At 41.3% G+C, this 7,480-nt stretch overlaps 1 pseudogene; it reads right to left on the reverse strand.

Annotated features, from left to right (window-relative positions):
* Nucleotides 1-2,586: 2,586 nt before the first annotated feature.
* LOC123723019 lies at nt 2,587-6,707 on the reverse strand (annotated as a pseudogene).
* Between the last annotated feature and the right edge of the window lie 773 nt (nt 6,708-7,480).

Genomic DNA, 7,480 nt, shown 5'->3' on the forward strand with positions numbered 1-7,480 from the left:
GGTTAAGTAGACGCTTGAGAATGCAATTCGCCAAGAACCTTTTATTGTTGTAACGGCTATTTAATAGGGACCAACATTTTTTATAGTTTGCATGCGTAATAGGAATGTGCTTTATGAGCTGTGCGGCTTCACCTGACAACTGAGATCTTAAATAGTGTAGTCGTTGTACATCATCAAGAGTTTCATTACCATCAATTAATGACAAAAACAAATCCCTAAATGTTGACCACTCTTGATATTTACCGCTAAAAATGGGAATGGCTATTTTAGGTAATTTAGCAATCGATTTTGTTTTCGTATCGTTATCTGGTGAAGCCTCACTTTTATTACATGACTGTAAACTATTAGATAAAGCATTTTTTAATTCTACCTTATAAGTTATAAAAATATCCGTGACCGTTTCAAACACGTCATTTTTGATATAACTTGTTGAGTTTAAATCCGCTTCAGTGTATTTCATTAAAAGATCTTCATGTTTTCTTGTGAAATCTTCGAATTGTTTATCCAAAATTTCCAATCGAGATTCTACATATGCTTGATTTACCCTCTCTTTTGGAGACTTTTTGAAATTAATAAGTCCCTTATGAATACGACATTTAATGTCTTCCAATAATCTTAACTGCGCCTCCATGTTATTTAACTTTTACGTGCACTTTGATCACTATTAATAACTTCTCTTACTTGCTCCGATCCGTTCCGCCGACCGCAGTCCGTTCGGCTCAGCACAGCCGACCCGCTCGTCGCTCAGCACGGCTTCGTTGCCGTACAGCTCCGTTGACCACTCAGCTCCGTCGCTGTAGACCGCTATCCCCGCTCAGTTCGGAAATCCGGATCGATGGACCTTATGTCTTTGCCTTCAGGGTCGAGAATATTTGTTCACGCACAACACAGCACTTTTAACACACCAATGTATTAATGAATAAAACCACATGTACTCAGAACGAAGACATTTATTACAAATTAATCAAAATCACTTATTGACAATACAAAAACGTAACCATACCACGCATTTAAATCAAACAACGCCATCTAGGCAAAGCAAGTGTAATCGTTGTACAATAATTAAAGTGATACAGTTTGTTAAGACGTGAACACCAATATTATAGTCATATAATTTTAAATTACTCTGTATATCATTACAGTGAACACTATATGTAAAACTACTTAATATTAAACTATTTTGATTGTAATTTCTAAGAAACAAAATTTACATGGGACAAATTAAAAAGCATACTCTTTAAAATCAACGGGATAAGAAAGTATCAAATATTTAAAAACACAGCATATACCAGAATTAAAATCTCCTTTTGAAATCTGTTGAAAATAGTATAAAAAATGTGAATTGTTTCATTTATATACATTATACATACTATAATTTATTTCCCCCAAATTCAGGGTAATTTTTAAAACAAGATGGTGGTATTATTTTTACGGGTAATAACCAACCAATTTGAAAAGAAGTTTAATATGGCCGCTTGTTTCCCAGATCTACAGTATATTATTTGACACAAATGACATCTGCGTTTGGGCGCATAATGTTCGAAAAATACTATTTTATTTTAGCTGATTTTATCGTATTTTAACATATTAGTTATTACAAAGACTGTAAAGAACAACTAGTTTGTATTTTCTTCCTTATTTTGTATGAATACATGTGAATAAGTGCGTAGTTTCAGTACTTACGATTGAAAGGTTATGTTTTTCTCTTTTCGCTGACTACGGCTTTTACAACCAACAATAAAGCAGTATACCATGTTTTATACACTTGATCTCACTAAAACTGTAATATCAAAATATTTTTCTACAATTACAGCCACTAAGTACTCACAATTTTCGAAAAATAGCACGAATGTCAAACTTTGTTAGGGACAACCTAGGTTGTTTGTAGGGGACAACCTTTGTTCCAAACAAACTCCAAAGCCTGGTACGCAGAAAGGGACAGAAGATAGTTATCCCTGTCTTTGTCACGTCACAGGAATTGGGTATAACTGTATCTCTCTCACTCACGGTATTATTATTACCGTGTCATAGACTTGTTAATATTAAAATATTTTGATTGTAATTTTTAAGAAACAAAATTTACATGGGACAAATTAAAAAGCATACTCTTTAAAATCAACGGGATAAGAAAGTATCAAATATTTAAAAACACAGCATATACCAGAATTAAAAACTCCTTTTGAAATCTGTTGAAAATAGTATAAAAATGTGAATTGTTTCATTTATATACATTATACATACTATCATTTATTTCCCCTAAATTCAGGGTAATTTTTACAACAAGATGGTGGTATTATTTTTACGGGTAATAACCAACCAATTTGAAAAGAAGTTTAATATGGCTAGGTTAAATAGGCTAGGAATAAGTATGTGTAGGAGTAACTAAAACAACGCTTGCTTAGTGCAGACTGCTTTATTGACGTCACTTCGACATAGCGGTCGGGCGCAGCCGACCGTTCCAATATATGCATTGTGCATGCGCATACATAACACCCCTCCCCTTTTAGATAATGAATGTAACCCCAATACATAGAGACATAAAAAGATAGATACATTAATAGGACACAACACATAGTTAAGATAACCCTATACTTCTTCGTCTGAGAGCCTGGGGCGTCTAACCCCTCTAGTAATCGTCACGTTGGGGTGGTTGAACGGTGGCGTGGCCGGAGGCAATCTTGCCTCCTCATCCTCCCCCCGCGATGAGCAAACGACCGCGGAGTCCTGAGCCGCGTCTGCCAACCCTGGTTGTTCAGACGACACCGACGATGTGGGACTCTCTGAGCCTATATCGTCATAGTCCCACGAGTCTACCTTGACGTCTCCTTTGTATAGCCATAATTGATTTTTATGCTTTTTTATTTTAATAGACGAAGTGTTGTCTTGCACCACGTATAAAACTTTTCCGAGTCTCTTCAACACTGTTGCTTGATGCCAGGTGAATTTGTTATTTCCTGCAAACTTTTTATATAACACCTGGTCACCCGGTTTAAAAAATTGTTTATTACAGCCTCGGTGCGCTTCAATTTGCGAACACTGCTTTTTGTTTACAAATTCAGCAAGGGGAACGCACGAAGACGACGGTGAACTAGGATTAATCAAATCTAATCGGGTCCTCAGTTTTCGCCCGTAAACTAACTCGGCGGGAGAAAGGCCTGTGGTGGAGTGAACAGAGTTTCTATAATCAAGTAAAAATTTTAAGAGTCGTAATTTGCATTCCTTCGCCGATCGGCTAGCTAAAAGGCTGCTCTTTATGCCCTTTTTTATAACTTTTACTGAACTTTCCGCTTGACCGTTACTAGCAGGATGATATGCCGGCGTCGTTAGGTGAGTGATACCATTTCCCGCGCAAAAATTTAAAAATTGTTGGGAACAAAATGATGTACCGTTGTCGCTAACGATAGTTTTCGGAAGACCGAAACGTGCCATGAAATCGTGTAAACGTTCTATTACTGCATTCGAATTTGAATTAGCGTTCATGTCGTACACTTCGACCCATTTAGTATACGCATCGACGACAACCAGATAGGTGTGACCATTCAGCGGACCTAGGAAGTCGATATGCAAACGGTGAAATGGTTGCGGTGGGAACTTCCACGGTGCCAACTTAGTCCGCGGTGGCGAAGGTCTTAACCGGTTGCATATCTCACACGATCCTATCAGCCGTTCGATTGCGTCATCAACGCCCGGGAACCAAAACCTGGATCTAGCCTCAGCTTTGGTTTTAACGATGCCTAAGTGTGACGAATGCAACTCGTTCAAAATTTTTGGACGTAAAGATTCCGGAATTACGACCTTATGACCTCTCATCAAGCACCCATTTTCTAATGACAGCTGGTTCCTACACAAAAAATATGGCTTAATATTGGAATCAGATTCTTTACTAGGCCAGCCGTTAAGAATATAATTTATAACACGCCGAAAAATTACATCGCGCGATGTTGCATTTTTTAATTCGCCAATCGTAATCGGTAACGAGCCGTCGACGACAAAACAAACGTAAGCGGCCCTATCACACAGCGCCGCGGCGGCGTCTGCGCAAGACGCGCGCCCCACTTCCGCGGACCCCGCGCCGCACTCGCTCACACTCGCCAAGCTCGCGCGCGACAGATAATCTGCACTGTTATCAGCGCTACGAACATATTCTATGTTGTAATTGTACGCGCCTAAAAACATTGCGTACCTTTGTAATCTATTCGCAGATACTTCCGGTATTCCTTTATGCGGACCGAATATAGATAATAATGGCTTATGGTCAGTTCGTAAAATAAAGGGTTCCGTACGGCCGTATAAATATTGATGAAACCTACGGACGCCGAATATTATCGCTGTCGCTTCTTTTTGTATCTGCGAATACCGTTTCTCGGCGGGCGTGAGCGTGCGCGACGCAAACGAGACCGGCCGCTCAGCGCCGTCGTCCCCCACCTGCGACAATATCGCCCCGAGACCAGTGGGAGAAGCGTCCACCGTTAAGATAAGTTTAGCGTTTTGATTAAAATGCGCTAACACTAAATCCGACGCCAGTTTATTTTTTATTAAAACGAACGCTTTCGCGTGCTCCTGAGACCATTCCCATTTATTATTTTTTTTTTAATAAATCATATAAGGGCTTAAGTATAGATGATGCGCCGGGCACAAAATTCCTATAGTAGTTGGCCAGCCCTAAAAATGATTGCAACTGGCTGACGTTAGTCGGCACAGGTGCCTCCACAATCGCTTTCACCTTTTCGGGCGATTTTTTCAATCCATTTTTATTTATCACGTAGCCCAAGTAACTAATCTCGTCTTTGAAAAATTCGCATTTATCCTTCTGCAACGTCAATCCAGCCTCCTCGAGTCTCTGCAACACCGAATCTAATCGCGCCAAGTGTTCTTCCCTATTTCTGCCCGTAACCAATATATCGTCGAGTAAACACAACACGCCTTCTAGCCCCGACAGTACAGTCTCCATGGCGCGCTGAAAGATAGCCGGGGCGGAGGACAGACCGAACACGAGCCGCGTATATTGATACAGTCCCCGGTGTGTATTGATACACGTTAACTTTTGCGACTCTTCGTCGAGGCAAAGCTGATTATACGCACTCGATAAATCTAATTTTGTGAACTGTTCGCCACTATGTAATTTGGAAAACAGTTCGTTCACCGTAGGCAAAGGATACTGGTCAACTACTAACTGTTTATTTATACTCACAGCGTAGTCGGCACATATCCTCACGGAGCCATTTCTCTTTAGCACGGGCACTATAGGCGACGCATACTCCGAATGATCTACTGGCTTTAATACCCCTAGATCGACCAATCTGTCGATTTCTTTAGTAACCTTCTCTTTCAAAGCGAACGCTATCGGACGGGCTTTGAAAAATAGTGGTCTCGACTGTTCTTTTAAAAGTAACCTGATTTTATATTTATTAAATTTACCTAACGTATCCGAAAACGTTTTTGAAAACCGAGCTTGGAGCTTTTCTAATGACAGAGATGAGTCGCAATAATTAACAGGAGCCAACTGTAAATTAAATTTCGAAATAAAGTCCCTACCGAGGAGCGCCGGGCCCCCGCCACGTACCACGTATACGTCTAAATTACGGGTTTGCCCTCCATACGAAATATGCGATCGGGTCATAACACCAAGGCAATGAATTGTTTCCCCCGAGTAACCAAGTAACCTTTTCCTAGTTGGCAACAATTGTGTTTTACTGTAATGCCGTCTATAGGTGTTAACTGAAATAACGGTTACTGCGGACCCGCTATCTATTTCAAATTTTAATTTAACCCCATTCAACTCGATACTCTCCACCATAGGCTCCCCTTTAAAAGATCGGATATGAAAACACTCACCGTCGTCGTCGTTCTCGTCTGACTCATTCGTCACCGCTGACGTCACCTGGTTCACTCTTTTGCACATTCGCTGGAGATGACCCTTGCGATTGCATTTTTTGCAGGTGTAGTTGGAGAAACGACAGTCTACCGACCTGTGGTTATAACCGCACACGGAACACTTCACCTTTTTCGACCGACTTTCAGTAGCACTTTGTACACTAGCACTGGAATGTCCGATTTTATACAGCACATCCGAAGGCGCGGCGACGTCGGCGCTGCTGCAAGATGCGGCGGCTGCGCTGGCGGCGCCCGCCCGCGCGCATCGAATGTTCTCCGCCAACTCCACGGCCTTTGCCAGGGTCAGGCCGCTCAGATCCTTGGCGTAGATCTTCTCCTTCTCGATCCCGTGCTGCATGCCCATAATGAAGCGGTCGCGAAGAGCTTCCTCGAGGTTGCTGAACTCGCAGTGTGCGGAGAGCCCCCGCAACCGAGCCGCCCATTGAGTAAACGTTTCGGTGGGCTGCTGTAGTGCCGCGTAGAAGTTGTGCCTTTCCCCGAAGCCGACGCGCTTCGGAGTGAAGTGGGCGTCCAATAGTTCGAGGATGTCCGGGTAGGGCACCTGCTGCAGCTCTTTCGGCAACGCTAAGTCCGATGCTAATTTATAGGTACCCTCTGAGAATGCACTTAGCAATATCGCGCGTCGCTTTACTCCCGTCGCATCGGTTAAATGGTTTATGTCATTAGCAATAAACCATTGCGTTATGCGACTCTTGTACGTTTTCCACGTCTGTTCACAGTGATCGAAACAAGACAAAACACCAAACTGTCCAACAGACATTTTGAAAAAAAAAAAAAAATATTCACTACGCGGGTACTTTGGTTTCTCGTCGCCAATGATAAGTATGTGTAGGAGTAACTAAAACAACGCTTGCTTAGTGCAGACTGCTTTATTGACGTCACTTCGACATAGCGGTCGGGCGCAGCCGACCGTTCCAATATATGCATTGTGCATGCGCATACATAACATGGCCGCTTGTTTCCCAGATCTACAGTATATTATTTGACACAAATGACATCTGCGTTTGGGCGCATAATGTTCGAAAAATACTATTTTATTTTAGCTGATTTTACCCGTATTTTAACATATTAGTTATTACAAAGACTGTAAAGAACAACTAGTTTGTATTTTCTTCCTTATTTTGTATGAATACATGTGAATAACTGCGTAGTTTCAGTACTTACGATTGAAAGGTTATGTTTTTCTCTTTTCGCTGACTACGGCTTTTACAACCAACAATACAGCAGTATACCATGTTTTATACACTTGATCTCACTAAAACTGTAATATCAAAATATTTTTGCACAATTACAGCCACTAAGTACTCACAATTTTCGAAAAATAGCACGAATGTCAAACTTTGTTAGGGACAACCTAGGTTGTTTGTAGGGGACAACCTTTGTTCCAAACAAACCCCAAAGCCTGGTACGCAGAAAGGGACAGAAGATAGTTATCCCTGTCTTTGTCACGTCACAGGAATTGGGTATAACTGTATCTCTCTCACTCACGGTATTATTATTACCGTGTCATAGACTTGTAAGGGACAGATAGAGAGTACTATAGACTATACCTATATATAAGTAAAAGGATTGGGGTTACCAGTTA

Source organism: Papilio machaon, chromosome W (genome assembly GCF_912999745.1).
Source record: "Papilio machaon chromosome W, ilPapMach1.1, whole genome shotgun sequence".
Lineage (NCBI taxonomy): Eukaryota > Metazoa > Arthropoda > Insecta > Lepidoptera > Papilionidae > Papilio > Papilio machaon.